Raw genomic sequence first — 14345 nt, 5'->3', positions numbered from 1 at the left:
TTCCTGTCTTTTACATTTTCTGCCAAACCTCTACAGTTTGCAGATACTGATATTATTGACCATTTAAAAAATAATTCTTGTAATATGCCACCGGCTTGATTGATGTGATGATCAAGTGATGATCTTGGAAGTCGAAATGAATTTTGATTTTTCGATAACAAAAACAAGGTACATAAATGTAGGGTAAAGTGATAATGAATGCAGCTCAAAGAAGATGTACTCTGCCGTTCACATAATTAAGGAAATAACATGGCATTGACTTTGTCAATTAGGACTAAGAGAACAAAACTTTATGATCAGAAACCGGAGACTTCAGATCAACCCATATAGGACATACACCTCTTCGTGCATTTTGCATTCAAAGGTCACATGCAACCAAAAAATCAAACACAATTAAAACACAGTATTCACTTATTCATAATATGTAAAATGCATTTCTGATTAAGAAAAAAAACACAAATAAACAAAATTATAAGCGTATAATCGCAAATCAAAAGTGCAGTATTTTCTACTTGGGTTTACCTCCCTCGAAACGAAGCAGCCGCGATACCGAATCCAGTCACTGCACTTAAGTGTAACGAAGTCTTTTCATTGGCCACTGCTTGATTTGCCCATACACTTAGCCGACTCTTTGTATATGGCTTATAAGCCCAATAGGTGTTAATTTCAAATTGCATGTGGTCAATGATTGAAGTTGTGCATTCCATATTGTCATAAGACAGGCAGGCAGACATATAGTCAATAAACAAAACATTGAGGTTTCTCTGCGACAGAGTCTGCTTATCACAATCAACATGTTTTGGGGGTTTGTTTTGTTTGTTTTGTTTTGTTTTTATGTAACGAGTAGATTAGTTGGTTTAGTCCCACTGACCTGTGCTGATGTTGACCTCACAGGTATTTTGAAACTAACAATTAAAAATACTAAAAGAAATACTATTCAACCTTAATTCATGCTTAGAAAAAAGTTGTTAAGAAAATCATCTTACATACAGTTTCCTGTGTTTAGGTTCCCGGACTGAGACTACAGACGGCCAACAGTTCCTGATGGTAGACAGCGCTCTTGCTCTTCAGTACCACAGAGACGTAAGATATCCTTGTTGATGCCGAAACAGTGTACATGGATGGAACATTTTTGTCTGTGGAAACAAGTGTATTGTTTATAATTACTTACTTGAAAGACATTTTGCTTACCACCTTTCTCCTTCTGTAGTGCCAACAGACTCCGAAGCTGCTGCCATTGGAGCCATCGAGAAAGTTTTCCCAGATTCTGACGTCCGTGGATGTTATTTTCACTTTACGCAAGCAGTTTGGCGTCAGGTTTCCAAGAAAGGCCCTGTCAACACCTACGAGAGCAACCCCGCCTTCAACTCCCATGTGCGACGTGTTGTCTCTCTTACCCTCCTCCCAGTGGATCAGGTCCAAGATGCCTGGATGGAAGTCCTGAACCAGTCTCAACCAGTTCTACGACTACATGACATCTACTTGGGTAGATTACGACGCACGATTCCCGCCTCACATTTCGAATCAACATGGAAACACTGGCCCCAGAACTAACAATCATTTGGAGGGATTCCACAACAGATTCGAGAAGATGGTTCAGAAAATTCACCCCAACATTTATGAATTTGTGATCGCCCTAATATACCTCGACACAACGAAAACAATGGCCAGGAGACAGATTGAACATGGCTCAGCTGTCCGCCCCAGATCCAGAGTCTAGAGAAACCTCGGCAGCTGTCTGGACAGACTTCGTCATCAGCTAGTTACTGAAAGGAGAACAGCGCTCCAGTTCCTCGACGCGGCTGGACACCTTATCATGTTAAACTTTAGAATGGACTTCAACTAATAACTTTCAAACAGCTGAGATAGTGCGTGAAAATGTGTTGTAAATGTATTAGACTTATGTAAGACTAGAATCATTGTGTTAAAACTCATATGTATGTTTGTATTTAAATGAATGAATGAATGAATGAATGAATGATACAGGAATAAAAAAATCGTAGAAGCAAACTGACTTTTTTCTTAGAAGTGGGAGAGTCCACTTTCAAATCACGGGGATAAAACATGCTGATAGTTATGTAATCACTGGCCAACTAACCATTATATGTTGTTTTAAGACTGTAGGCGAATAGAGAACATGCCGATTAGTTACCAAGATCAGTCTACTGCTCACGACTTCCTAATCATACTGTTTCAAGCTCCGCGAACCTGTTCACTGTGCATGCGTTATGAGCACAGCTCAGCACACCTGGTGAAACGACACTTCCCCAGTGCTGGTAGAAAATTAGTAAATCGTTTGAGCTCCGATTTCGCGGGCATTTTTTCTTCATTGCGTTTTTTCAACTTTATAGGTTGAATTTCCATACACAAAAACATGCACCTCATCGGACTGAAGTACAGTCACTGACGATTGATGAAGGACCAATTGAGTATTATGTCGTAAGCAAGTACATATGCGCACACATATGCGCATCCGGTTATGGATGAAAACACTGGAAACAACCATAGACGTCCTTCCTTTGCAGCAGTTATGCAAAATCAAATGATAAATCCAAAAGGAAATTGACATACATAGAGAGTTGTAGAATAAATATCGCAGGACCGTGAATTATGTGGATGGCGCAGACACTGCCCTGATAGCAACTGGCATGGGATCAGGTGCATGGCAGCGTTGTCCACCATCATCGCTGCACGACTGTGGTGGCCACAGAAATCATCGGATTGGCGCCCAAGTATGTGTCTTGCAGACTGCAATGCAAAGAGACGAAACATGACGAAATCAGAGTTTTATCCAAAGCAAAGCTCAACATGATAGAGGATCATATTTCTGCTGCTCTAATGGACATCAAAATCTCATAGCAAGAATTTTGTTTGGTGATCTCAGAACTCGACAAATACCACAGAATGAGGCAAGAGATTCGAAGCAAGGGAGGCAACAGGCCCAAGAAGCATTCCTCATGAAAACCAAACAAATTATTATCGAAGAACATTCACGATAAACTGCTTTGCGGACATCACCACAATGGAGGATTGTCGAGAGCTGCGTTTCATTCAGGTGAAAACAATTCTCCGCTTGCTAGTCAATTTGGCGGGCGAGTCTCTGGGAGGATTGCAGAACGCTGCATTTGATTTTCAGGCAGCTATACCCTTTCTAGTCAGCCAGCCGTGCATGATTGGCCAGGAGCTTGCTCATGGCAACGCCCAAGAAGGTATGGACTGTTGTCCTACAGCTGCCATCTAGCTTGTCAGCCGGCCATACATCATTATACCTGAGGCAACATACACAATGTTAACTCAGACCACCCCTCGAGATGAGCCAACCACTGCCGAGATCTGCGTTTCATTCACCTTCAGTCAGCTGTCGTCTCACAAGTCTGCCAACCATACATCATTACAACCAAACCAGCAGGCACTGACTACCGAGACCTATGTTTCATTCACCTTTGGACAGCTCTCACCTCGCTATAAGCACGTCCCGATGCGATGCTATCAAGACAGCTCAGGAGACTGCCAAGAGCTGTGTTTCATTCAGCTTAAGACACATACCCCTCGCTAATATATAGCAAGTACGATTATATGTTAGATTGTTAGCCTTTCACCAGATCAACCCCATGCTCACTAAAAAGTGATATTTTCTTCAACTATCCAACCAATTTTCTTGAAATTTTGCATGTATTTCAGCAGATATTTACGCTGTAGCAAAACACCATTAGGAACACTCTTAATGACGCCTTCGATTAATTAAGGTCTAATTATGACAAAATATGTAATATTTGCCCTTTTGACAATATTTTCTAAACTATTCCTCCGATGTTCGTGCAATTTTGCTGCAACTCCGTAGTAGTATACGGAATGGGAGTACGGGATAAGGTCCATTCCAAGAACCCCATTTTTAAAATGGACGAGGTCCGGTACCTCATTCCCTATACTACTGTTTGTTCTAAGATTTATCTTGCTAAACCTAGCCACATGACCACACCTGTTCATTATTTCCAGATTCAATAAACATAAATGTTGTGAACACAGTGAGAATGAGATGGATTTAACAAAATATAGGACTTTTCAGACAAGGTCTCATCGTGATGACCCGTGAAGGTCCCGGGGTAGAATAGGCCTTCAGCAACCCATGCTTGCCATAAAAGGCGACTCAGCTTGTCGTGAGAGGCGACTAACGGGATCGGGTGGTCAGGCTCGCTGACTTGGTTGACACATGACATCGGTTCCCAATTGTGCAGATCGATGCTCATGTTGTTGATCACTGGATTGTCTGGTCCAGACTCGATTATTTACAGACCGCCGCCATATAGCTGGAATATTGCTGAGTGTGCCGTACAACTAAACTCTCATCGTGATGTTGCTAGTGATATTTCGTGATTGATGTAATCTTCTTCTTGTCAACAGTTGCCTTCACAAGAAAACTCTGACAAAGACATCAGAATCTATGTAGAAACGTCGCCACTACTGAGTAAAGAAGTTGAAGAGCTGTTCTCATTCTTAAAACTCTGATTTGTCATCATTAAAAACGTTTAAAGCTTTGCATACATCCACTTTCAAAATTTATTATTTTGCTTATTTCTTGAAGTGACACATGTCTGAATAATATACACATATGAAAAACATTTACTAAATCTTTTAGAGACTAGCAGACATTGCTTATTATTGTGCTGTTATACTTGAAAAGACAAGTTATAAACTGTCATCTCAAAATGTTCAAAGACATTACAAGCAAATCATCCAAGGCAGCAGCATTTTTTCCTTTGCATGTATTCATCGCTGAAGACAAAGTAGTATATTCTGTTATATTGTTCCCTCTGTGTCTGTGTGTCTATCTTTTCCATGAACCTGATGTCTGAGGGTTCTTCCACCTGAATAACACAGTTTCAGAGGTCTGATTGATACCCTGTAGTCACTTTCTCCATTGATCAATCCCAGGTGATTTCAGTGGAAATTCTATTGACATCTTAACATAAACTGTGTTATTCATTGTTCATAGATATTAAATGTTTCATTAACATAATTTTGCTTCTGAGCAAAGAACATTCATTCAGGGTATCCATTCTTCTTTACATTGTTTTACATGAACATGATGGGAAACATTTAGATATGTATGACAAAAAACGTTTGCTCCTGATTCGTTAGAAAGGTAAGATTTAAGTTTAAAAGGATGTAAAAATATATCTTTGGTGTCATAATTCTCTGTATATTTATCCCTATTGTGCCAAAGGCTGCCATCTTTTATATAATGAATGCCCTTTAACGTCTGAAGGCCGTAAACAATATTTGCAAATCCTATTTCCACCATGACATTATGTTCCAACAGCAGGTTAGCCACAAATGTGAAATTCTCTTTAAAAGAAGTTGGCATGTACATGAAATCACAGCTTTGGGTAAATAAATTTGTAAAATTATTGGAGGCATACTGAAAATTGTGCAGAAAGCGATGTGGCAAGGATTTGGATGACTTTTTTGTGACATGTTTTTTATTTCATCAATAACGGCTAATATTCTTGGTTTACCCTCTTTCCACCATCTCCACATGGGTGTCAGCTCTTTGTCTGAGATATTCGCACGACTGCCACCCGTATATAAGCAGATCTTGTCCCGTGGGAGTGTGTAAATGTTCCAGGGGTTAATAAGAGTGTCATCTCCAATCTTCAAGAATCCTTTCACATCAACATTCAGCTTCATAGCTTCTATGAGGCATTCATACATATAGTACCAACCTCTCTTGAGGAGTTCCATGTATATAAAATACCCTGAGATGGTATTCTGAACATGCGATGTAAACTCCTTGATGTTTGGTCCACAGAAAATAATGTTATGGAAATATGGGCCATACATGGCTTGTAATAATGGAATGTTCACATACAATGATGGCTCGTTGAAGGATATAATAAGTGCTATATCATCCATGCATATATCGGGGAATATTATGTTAGTTTTGGGACAAACTTTGCCAAGAATGGCTTTAGCCTCTTTCCTTATAAATGTGGAGTGTGTCTGTGTAGGAAGAATTCCTGCTGTAAGATCTTTCGGAAGATGATAATGGATAGACCTTAAATCAGAGACCCATCTGTCCACTAACTGTTTGTCTCCTAAAGTAACGAGTTGATGTTCATTCAGTAGTGTGACCAAGTCACTCAAACACTGTAACGTATCTAAATCTGCTTTACATTGCCAATACTTCAACAGATCTATCAATGCTTTTGAACAAGTGGTGTTCAGTGTAACCGACTCTTTTTGAACAGACAAGGGATAAATCCCAGCTCTGCCCCCTATATCCCATAAGACCCGTTGCGCAATGAGATCCCCATTGTTGATACCCATCAAAGGAAGAGCCCAGAGAGCGCCATACTGGAACACCATTAGATCTGAACTAAAGAAGGTAAAGGTTTTGAATGGGAGGAATATTGGTGGTTGTTGATTAATGGACATAGAATACGTGGCCTGTTCATGGGGTGAGTCTCTACTTCCTCTAAACATTTGGGGATAAAATACTGATAGCATCAAAGGGTTCACATGGTCTTCAATGTAAAATGCATTAAATGGCGACTTCTCTTTCAAGAGACTGTATGAGTTGTTTCCAGTAATGGATGGTTCAAAGAACGTTTTGTTTGTCATAAGAACTAAGCCAGACCGGGGCAGATCACCAGTCATTCTCTTCAGTGTGTAGAAAAAAATTGTAGTCAGGTGGTGAAGGAGACACACGATACTTGCTCCATGAGATATGGCATAGATATAAGCCTTGTTTATATCATTAGCATCTTCCTCTGATCTACTTACTGTGTTCATTGTAACACACCACGCTAGCCTGTAAATAAAGACAGTGAAAGAACAAATGGTTTATGGCATTGCCTTTGCTGTTTTATAATGTCGCTCACAAACATATCCTGCCACCACCACCCTCCATCACCCACTCCCCTTCCTCCATGACAGCACCAACCTGTGCAGCCAGATACCACCAGGTATCTTACGTGGAAGAATAGCTTAAGCAACGTTAACGGGATGTTGGTATTTCAGAGGGAACCATTCAAGTATTCGATTCATGTTTACAGACTGCTTAAAATCAGAGGCTTTAGAATCATACCTATAGAACTGTTACTGGTGTTTCACCAAGTCTGAGGCAGACTAAGGAACACCGATATTCAACAAAGTGATACATGTTCTCTTCATACTGCTCCTCACACTAGAGGGGCTTAGATGAATTAGGTGACTTTAACCAGGGGCTATTAGTCAATAGAGGATCACTGTCAGAAGTATTTTTGAATCTGTACACTCAATGACAGAATTCTGGCATACCTAAGGGAGGTTACTCTTCACCACGAACTGACCAGGCATGTTACACAATATGCCCATGCAAACCCATGTGAATGAAAACGTCTTCTTTCATTGGCCATAGATGCAGAAGGGCATAGTTTCAGTTGACAATGACAGTGAGCATGGATAGCAACACCCAATGGTTTACCTGCAAACAGACTTTGATTCTGTTGTACTTTCCAGCAAAATACTCTCCACCCTGCCACTCTGGTGTCGTTCATCTCTGCAGCCGTTGACAGGATCAGCCATTTGTCATGTGCAGCAGGTATGTTCCAACTTACGGCATAAGTGACATCTCTTGAAAATACACAGAATAAATGGGCGATCACCTAATCCTAGTGTGAAGGTGATTGAACACTGGCTGTTTATTAGTAATAAGAGATGTATAAATTTATACAATTTGCCACGATCTATGCTAAAATATTAAATTACATCCAATTCCTGCGCTATTGGTTATATGTTGAAAATAATAAACGGCGGGTTCCTCTCCACATCAACAAGTAGCTTCGGCTACAAGCTGGGTCGACTACAATTTCAGCATAGGCATGGATCACTATCAAATGTTTAAAGGTCACATGCAACCACAAAATCAGACGTAATCAAAACACAATCATTCATGACATCTAATATACATTGCTGCTTGTTAAAAAACAAATAAACAAAATTATAAGCGCACAATCGCGATTCAAAAGTGCAATATTTTGTACTCGGGCTTACTTCACTCGAAACGAAGCACTCGGGAGACTGAACCCAGTTATAGCGGGCGGCTGTGCACTCAAGTGTAACGATGGCTTCCGATTGGCTGGTTCATTTGCTGACACACTGAGGGCTCATTGTGTGTACAGAGAGATGATCTATTTGATGGGCATTTTATATATAAGTATGGCTATTCACAAGAAAGTAAGATTCTTTATGGATAACAACTTCTTTTATTGTACTTGATACATCGTTTCAGTATGGATTCATATACCCTTGTCAAACAAAATCATATACACTAGAAGAAGTTGTTATCCCTAGAGAATGTATATAGAGACGTTGGGTTTTGTAAATACACGTTCTCTGAATCTGAGTTCGATCAAAACAAAAATCATGGTGAACTACTGCGTGGCTGGAAAATGTCACTCGTCCAAGTACCTGACTAGAGTTTGCACCAGTTTCCGGCAAATCCAGTCATCCAAAGAGTGGATGTAGTTTGTTTGTAACCCACAGACATACAAACTTGTCATGTGTACAAGTATCACACCTGCCTAATTACATATTGTGACAGAGACAGGACTCGGGTGCACGAGTCATAAATCAATTTAATTTATTAAATATTAATCAGTATGATCTTATAAGTCTGAGCACTTGTATATTGTAACAGTACGGTCCTTCTAAACCTTGCAAACACGTCACACAGGGTGTTCTGTCGTACAGCGTGTTCTGTCGTAGAAACGGTAACCTGGAAATCGTTGAAATCTCAAAACGAGGCTCTGCCGCCAGAAAACATTGGACGGCTTTTTACGACCACATTAAACTTCTGGTACTGAATTGATATTATGTCAGTCTCCTTACAGAACCACACTGAATATGCGCAAACAACATAACACGTGTAAGAAGTGAGCCGGATGCGTTGTGAATCATTTTACGACCTCATCAAACAGAGCAGTCTGCGATTCCTTTCACAAGGTATGCTGCCTAAACCTCTACATAAAATATAAAATTACGTTGTAATTATACTGGAATTCATTGTAACCTGAGTCGTTTATGGGCTGAGAAGTAGGTCATTGTCTGAATAGGTTAATGAGACTCATGTTTCGGTTTGTCAGGTTGTCACCTTTTGCTGTTAACAGAAAGATATTACACAATCCTATATACGATTTGATCGTTCTTTTCTGGATTGTTTCTGAAGTAGGATGCCGGAAAGATAGCAATTCATTGATGAAGCAACGTCTTCATTACACTGAGAGCGATGCTTCAGTGTAATTTCTAACCCCATTATCATTGATGTTCCAGGTGCTGACTGTGGTTTTACGCTATTTTAACAATACACCAGACAAAAGAGATCGGCTTCACACATTGTACCCAAGTTGGGACTCGAACCCGGGTCTACTAAGCTACCCCACGGCCCCTACGGAGTTAGAACAGTTAATAATGGTGGGTAAACGCATATGCATATGTTATCTTTCTTTCTCACTCATCAAACTTTTAAGTGCCTCTGAAACAAGTTGAAATGAATCATCATATCCAGAACCCCGTGTTCCTTTCAGGTGAATACTTGCCGAGCCTTGGCACGTGTTTGTGACGAATACTACCGATGGTTCATCATAGGTATAATACAGTCGGAGCAAAACAATGGACTCTGACTCTACCATAGAGTTCATGTCTTTAGAAATGGTTTGCTTCTCTTTCACCAATCACCATAACAGTGTTCATTACACACTGTTCTTACTGAAATTTACAAAATTAATGAATTGCCATTTTAATTTGGCCTTAAAAGGACACAACCTTCTACATTCTTTTAAGAATCTGACTTCAGCTTTAATCACGACTGATGAAATGGGATCGTATAATGAAGCTCTTCTGCAGAATAACGTAGTCATTAGGGTTTATTTATACGAAAAACCTACAAAACCTACTACATCAGTTAGTGTACAATATGAGGTGAAAGGAATTAGGCCAAAACCTTATTTCCTTTGGGGTATTCTTGAGAGACCGTTTCATCCTGTCAACATGCACGCCAAGACACAAAGCAATATATAGAGCAAATAGAACGGTTTGACAATCAGTGTGAGGTTTTGACATGTACAGAATTAGAACTTCTTGATCATTTTAGAACAAAGAATAATTTAAAACATCGTACACAGCAGAACACCTTGAAAGATTTTGAAAAAAACCTTTGGACAATAAATTACATAGAATTTATTTTTATAAATGTTTCTTTAGACAGTGTAATACCTACCCAGTACTATCCTCTGATGGTGAAGTTTGCTGAAGCCATACATGTGTCAACTTTAACAAGTCAGTCCAATAAAGCTGATACGCAAGAACCACGAGTCTCAGGGCAAAAGTCAAAAGGATGATCCCCCTTTCTGTCAATGAATAAACCAATTAGAGTTGTGCGTAAAATCAGTGTAGTGTAGAGTAGTGAAACTTTTCTTGAAGTATGTTATACCCCTCTTAGATACATTGTACTGGCTTGTAGAAACCAGCTCTCGTTTTACTCCCGAAATGTCGAGCGTCATGGAAGGTAACAATAATTACCAGCTAGGCGGCAATACATGAGGGTATAAATGTTATCATTGCATTGTGCTTACAACAACTGTTTTCTGATCGGGTTTAAACGATCAGTACCTAAACAACTGGGAGCAACAATTGATTATCAGGAATTTATCAATTTCACTCAAATATGTAACCTGAAAATATAACTGTTGGCTGAATTTATAAAGTTTCCAAGTGGTCATACACAAATAACATAAATACTATAAACCTTTCCGACTCCGCCTCATTGCCCACGTCTCCTCGTGATAGCTGGGCACACTTGCTTGAGACAGCCACCGATCTAAAAGGGGAAACAAACTGAATATTTATAAAATTATAAGTTCATAAAGTTCGTATTTACAACAAAAATTGAACATTTTGTTAATATAGCCAAAAACGAATGCGAGAAATGTTTAGAAAGTCTTGCAAAGTTTACATTTACAAAGTTTCCCATTTCTTTTCGTTGAATCGAAGTATTTTACAGCGACCTTTTTCAGTTTCTCCTTTTCCGATGATGGAAACCGATGTCAGTGACAAGTTTACTACGACTTTTAATTGTTATAGTAATGCCACCTCTCCTGACACGTTCAGAAATATAATATGTATTTTCCTTCAGTATTCTCTTTTAGAGTTGGGATAACTCTCAATGTAAGGACAGCGCTGGTTTCGTTTTACGTCGCTCAGGGCAATGTTCCAGTAATATCATGACGGGGGACACACATTTTTCAGCTATTGTAACTATGTGGGGAATCGAACCCGGGTGTTCAACGTGACCACTAGGCTAATATGCCGTCTTGATCATCTAGGAACGAGTTACATGAATAAGCATATCATTTACTAAGTCTGCAGCCTTCTCCTTGTCCTGTGTTTCAAGATTGACATTGACTGTGGTAAGATCGATGCTGTATATACCATTAGTACGGATACCATTCTAAGTGTATATTCTAACAACATTGTTCAAGGCTAAGCAGTCGTGTCTGTCTTGTAACAGTCAAGTTACAAGATAGGCCTGGTATTCCTCAATAACATTCTCAATAACTCATATCTTGGAATGCAAACAAGCTCCAGAATGCCGAAATTCAAGACAAAGTTCTGAATGAGTATAAATCTCACTTCGCGTTAAGGAAATTTGGAGCCACCAAACATTTGATTGGACAAGAGTCTACATCGCCACCAAACATTTGATTGGACAAGAGTCAAGATCGCCTTACCAGAACTCTTGCACCGTGTGTACATGCAATGTGTGGAACAGAATAGCAATCCCATCGACTCCTTCGTCTGGATGACACCGGGTGGTCTAATATGTGAAACTGAGGGCTTCCTTTTGCTGGTAAGGATTTGTCAATATGCACTGATAATCGCTTAAATGTGGGCACCCGTGGCGAGCCACCTCCTCGTGGTGGGTGCTAGGTAACGCTAAGAGCTCGCCAAACCCCCGTTGTGGACCCGGAGGCATATTTGGTCCACCAATCTTTTCTTCCGTGGGTTGTGGCCCTGTGTCGGTGGAGGGCGGGATCCTGGTGGTTGAGGGCACTTGGAGCTTGGAACAGCGTTCCTTTGCTCAACACACCACTTTGGCCCTTACTTCACCTAGACGGGTGATTGAATGGGCCCGATCAATCAGCTGGTCACGTCGAGCCCTGTGTTTGACTTTTTATGCTCATTACTTTACTTGTGGAATGATCTCTGTTCACAAAGTTTCAGATAGTATATGAGATACTTACCAGGAGCATATACCCAGAAGGCGGTGGCTCATGGGTCAATCTGGCCGATCTAGATCTATGGTTTGCTGAACCATATAACATTTCAATATGGGGAAACAAAATTTAAAAAAAACCCCAAACGGCAACTTTCAGAATGTGATTCTGAATTAGATTCCTCTGACGATGAAATTGTCATGAAATTTCTATATTCTGAAAGAGATACTTGGCCTCGATACCTTGTCATGGAAGCTAAAGGCGAACGTGCTTTAGCTTCATATTCACCATTTCGTTTAGAAAAGACACCCATGAAGAGCCACCTCCTCGTGGTGGGTGCTGGGTAACGCTCTTCTCCCTTGTGGACCCGGGACAGAATGTGTCCACAGCACCCCATTGCTGGTCGTAAGAGGCGACCGAATTGGGCAACCTGTTGACCGTGTGTTGCGCCCTTGTGTCGATGGAGGACGGGATCCTGGTGGTTGAGGGCAGTGGGTTCCTGGAACCGTGTTCCTACTGCTCAACACACCACTTTGGCCCTGACTTCACCTAGACGGGTGGTACAATGGGCCCGATTCTATCAATCGGCTGGTCATGTCAAGCCCTGTGTTGGACATACCATGTTTTGAGTCTAATATCCTATTCTTTTGTGTTTGGGCTTCACATTTGTAAAACACATCAACGGTTTTTGCCTAGAGTCCTACGTCAGAAGGCGGTGGCTCATGGGCCAATCTGGTTAATGTCAACCTCCGAATTCTGCATGTCTCCAAATTTCTGTCATGTGCAGAACCAACTGGACAGTCACATATAGCTATTCGTGTTACATAGCAGACTTGTAGCCCTGATGATGCAGACTGGATTCCTCTGCAACATCGTCCTTTGTTGACACTCGATGGCGTGTGGGGAGCAAGTTTGCCGAATATAATTCTCTCACCATGTCTCTCAACCAACACACTGGTTCGTCGAAGAACAAACGCCGTCATGTTGATTCTGTGTCATCTGATGAGGAAATTACACCTGAAGTTAATGATTACTGGCCGAGAGCTCTTGTCATTTCATCCTCCGATGGTAATCCACTCAAGTTGAATCCGTTTGCCATATCCTTGGACATCGAAGGTGCCTGTGGAGAAGTTAAAAACGTCACTCGACTTCGCTCTGGATCACTTCTTCAGGAATGTATACGAAAACAACAGTCCGTCAATCTGCTTGGATGAAAGCAGTTTGTAAATGTCCCGGTTGTTGTCTCAGTGCACAATGCACTTAACTCCTGCCGTGGAATAATTCGAGATCGTGCCCGTTGTCTTTCTGACATGAGCGAGGAGGAGCGTCTGGTCGAATTCAAACACCAAGGAGTAATTGCTGTTAAGTGATTTACAAGGAAACAAAAGGAAGAGGTCGGGGTAAGATAGTGACAACCCACACATCGTGCCTTTTCCAGATAATTGTACTTAGTGGTCTCCAAGGTCCAATATTACTATATGAGCATGAGTATCTTCCCTAACTTGGCAGGGTGCAGAGTTGCATCATGTCCATACTTAGTATAAGCCACACGCTTGTGGTTCCCTTTTGGTAAGAACATGACAAGCCACAAAATCCTGGCAGGACACGTGATGTCTGGTGGAAATGTTTTGAGAGTAATCTCCACCCAGAGCAAAGTTGATAAATAGACCCGTGATCCCAACAAAGAAGAAACTTCTCAAGGGACTGATTCTAACATTTCTTGACATTTAAGTGTTTAAAATGCTACTTATACACTCTTTCCTAATTTCAAGTGGGTTATCATGTTCTTGCCAAAATGATCGGTTGATGAATTTTGATATTCCACAATCCACCCAACTTGGGAACCCATTTATGTAAATTCTTCTTTTATGACTAAGCAGGTTATATGCACCTACAAACACATTACTTTGATGTATGATCTGGATTGTACTAAAGCTGAGATATACAACAAAATGATGGGTTTTCATCGTTTTGGTACAAATACAATGTCACATTTTGAGGGATGTCACTCTATACTCACATCCTACAAAATTACAGATTACAACAGTAATCTCGGTCTTTTTGATTAATATTTTGTTACAAAAACTAATT

At 40.5% G+C, this 14345-nt stretch overlaps 1 pseudogene; it reads right to left on the bottom strand.

The window, feature by feature from the left end:
* Positions 1-5044: 5044 nt before the first annotated feature.
* On the bottom strand, positions 5045-13365 carry LOC137271821 (uncharacterized; annotated as a pseudogene).
* Between the last annotated feature and the right edge of the window lie 980 nt (positions 13366-14345).

The sequence above is a fragment of the Haliotis asinina genome, chromosome 2, assembly GCF_037392515.1.
Source record: "Haliotis asinina isolate JCU_RB_2024 chromosome 2, JCU_Hal_asi_v2, whole genome shotgun sequence".
In the NCBI taxonomy this organism is placed as follows: domain Eukaryota; kingdom Metazoa; phylum Mollusca; class Gastropoda; order Lepetellida; family Haliotidae; genus Haliotis; species Haliotis asinina.
The sequence above is the reverse complement of the archived record's forward strand: the minus strand, read 5'-3'. Positions and strand labels throughout refer to the sequence as shown.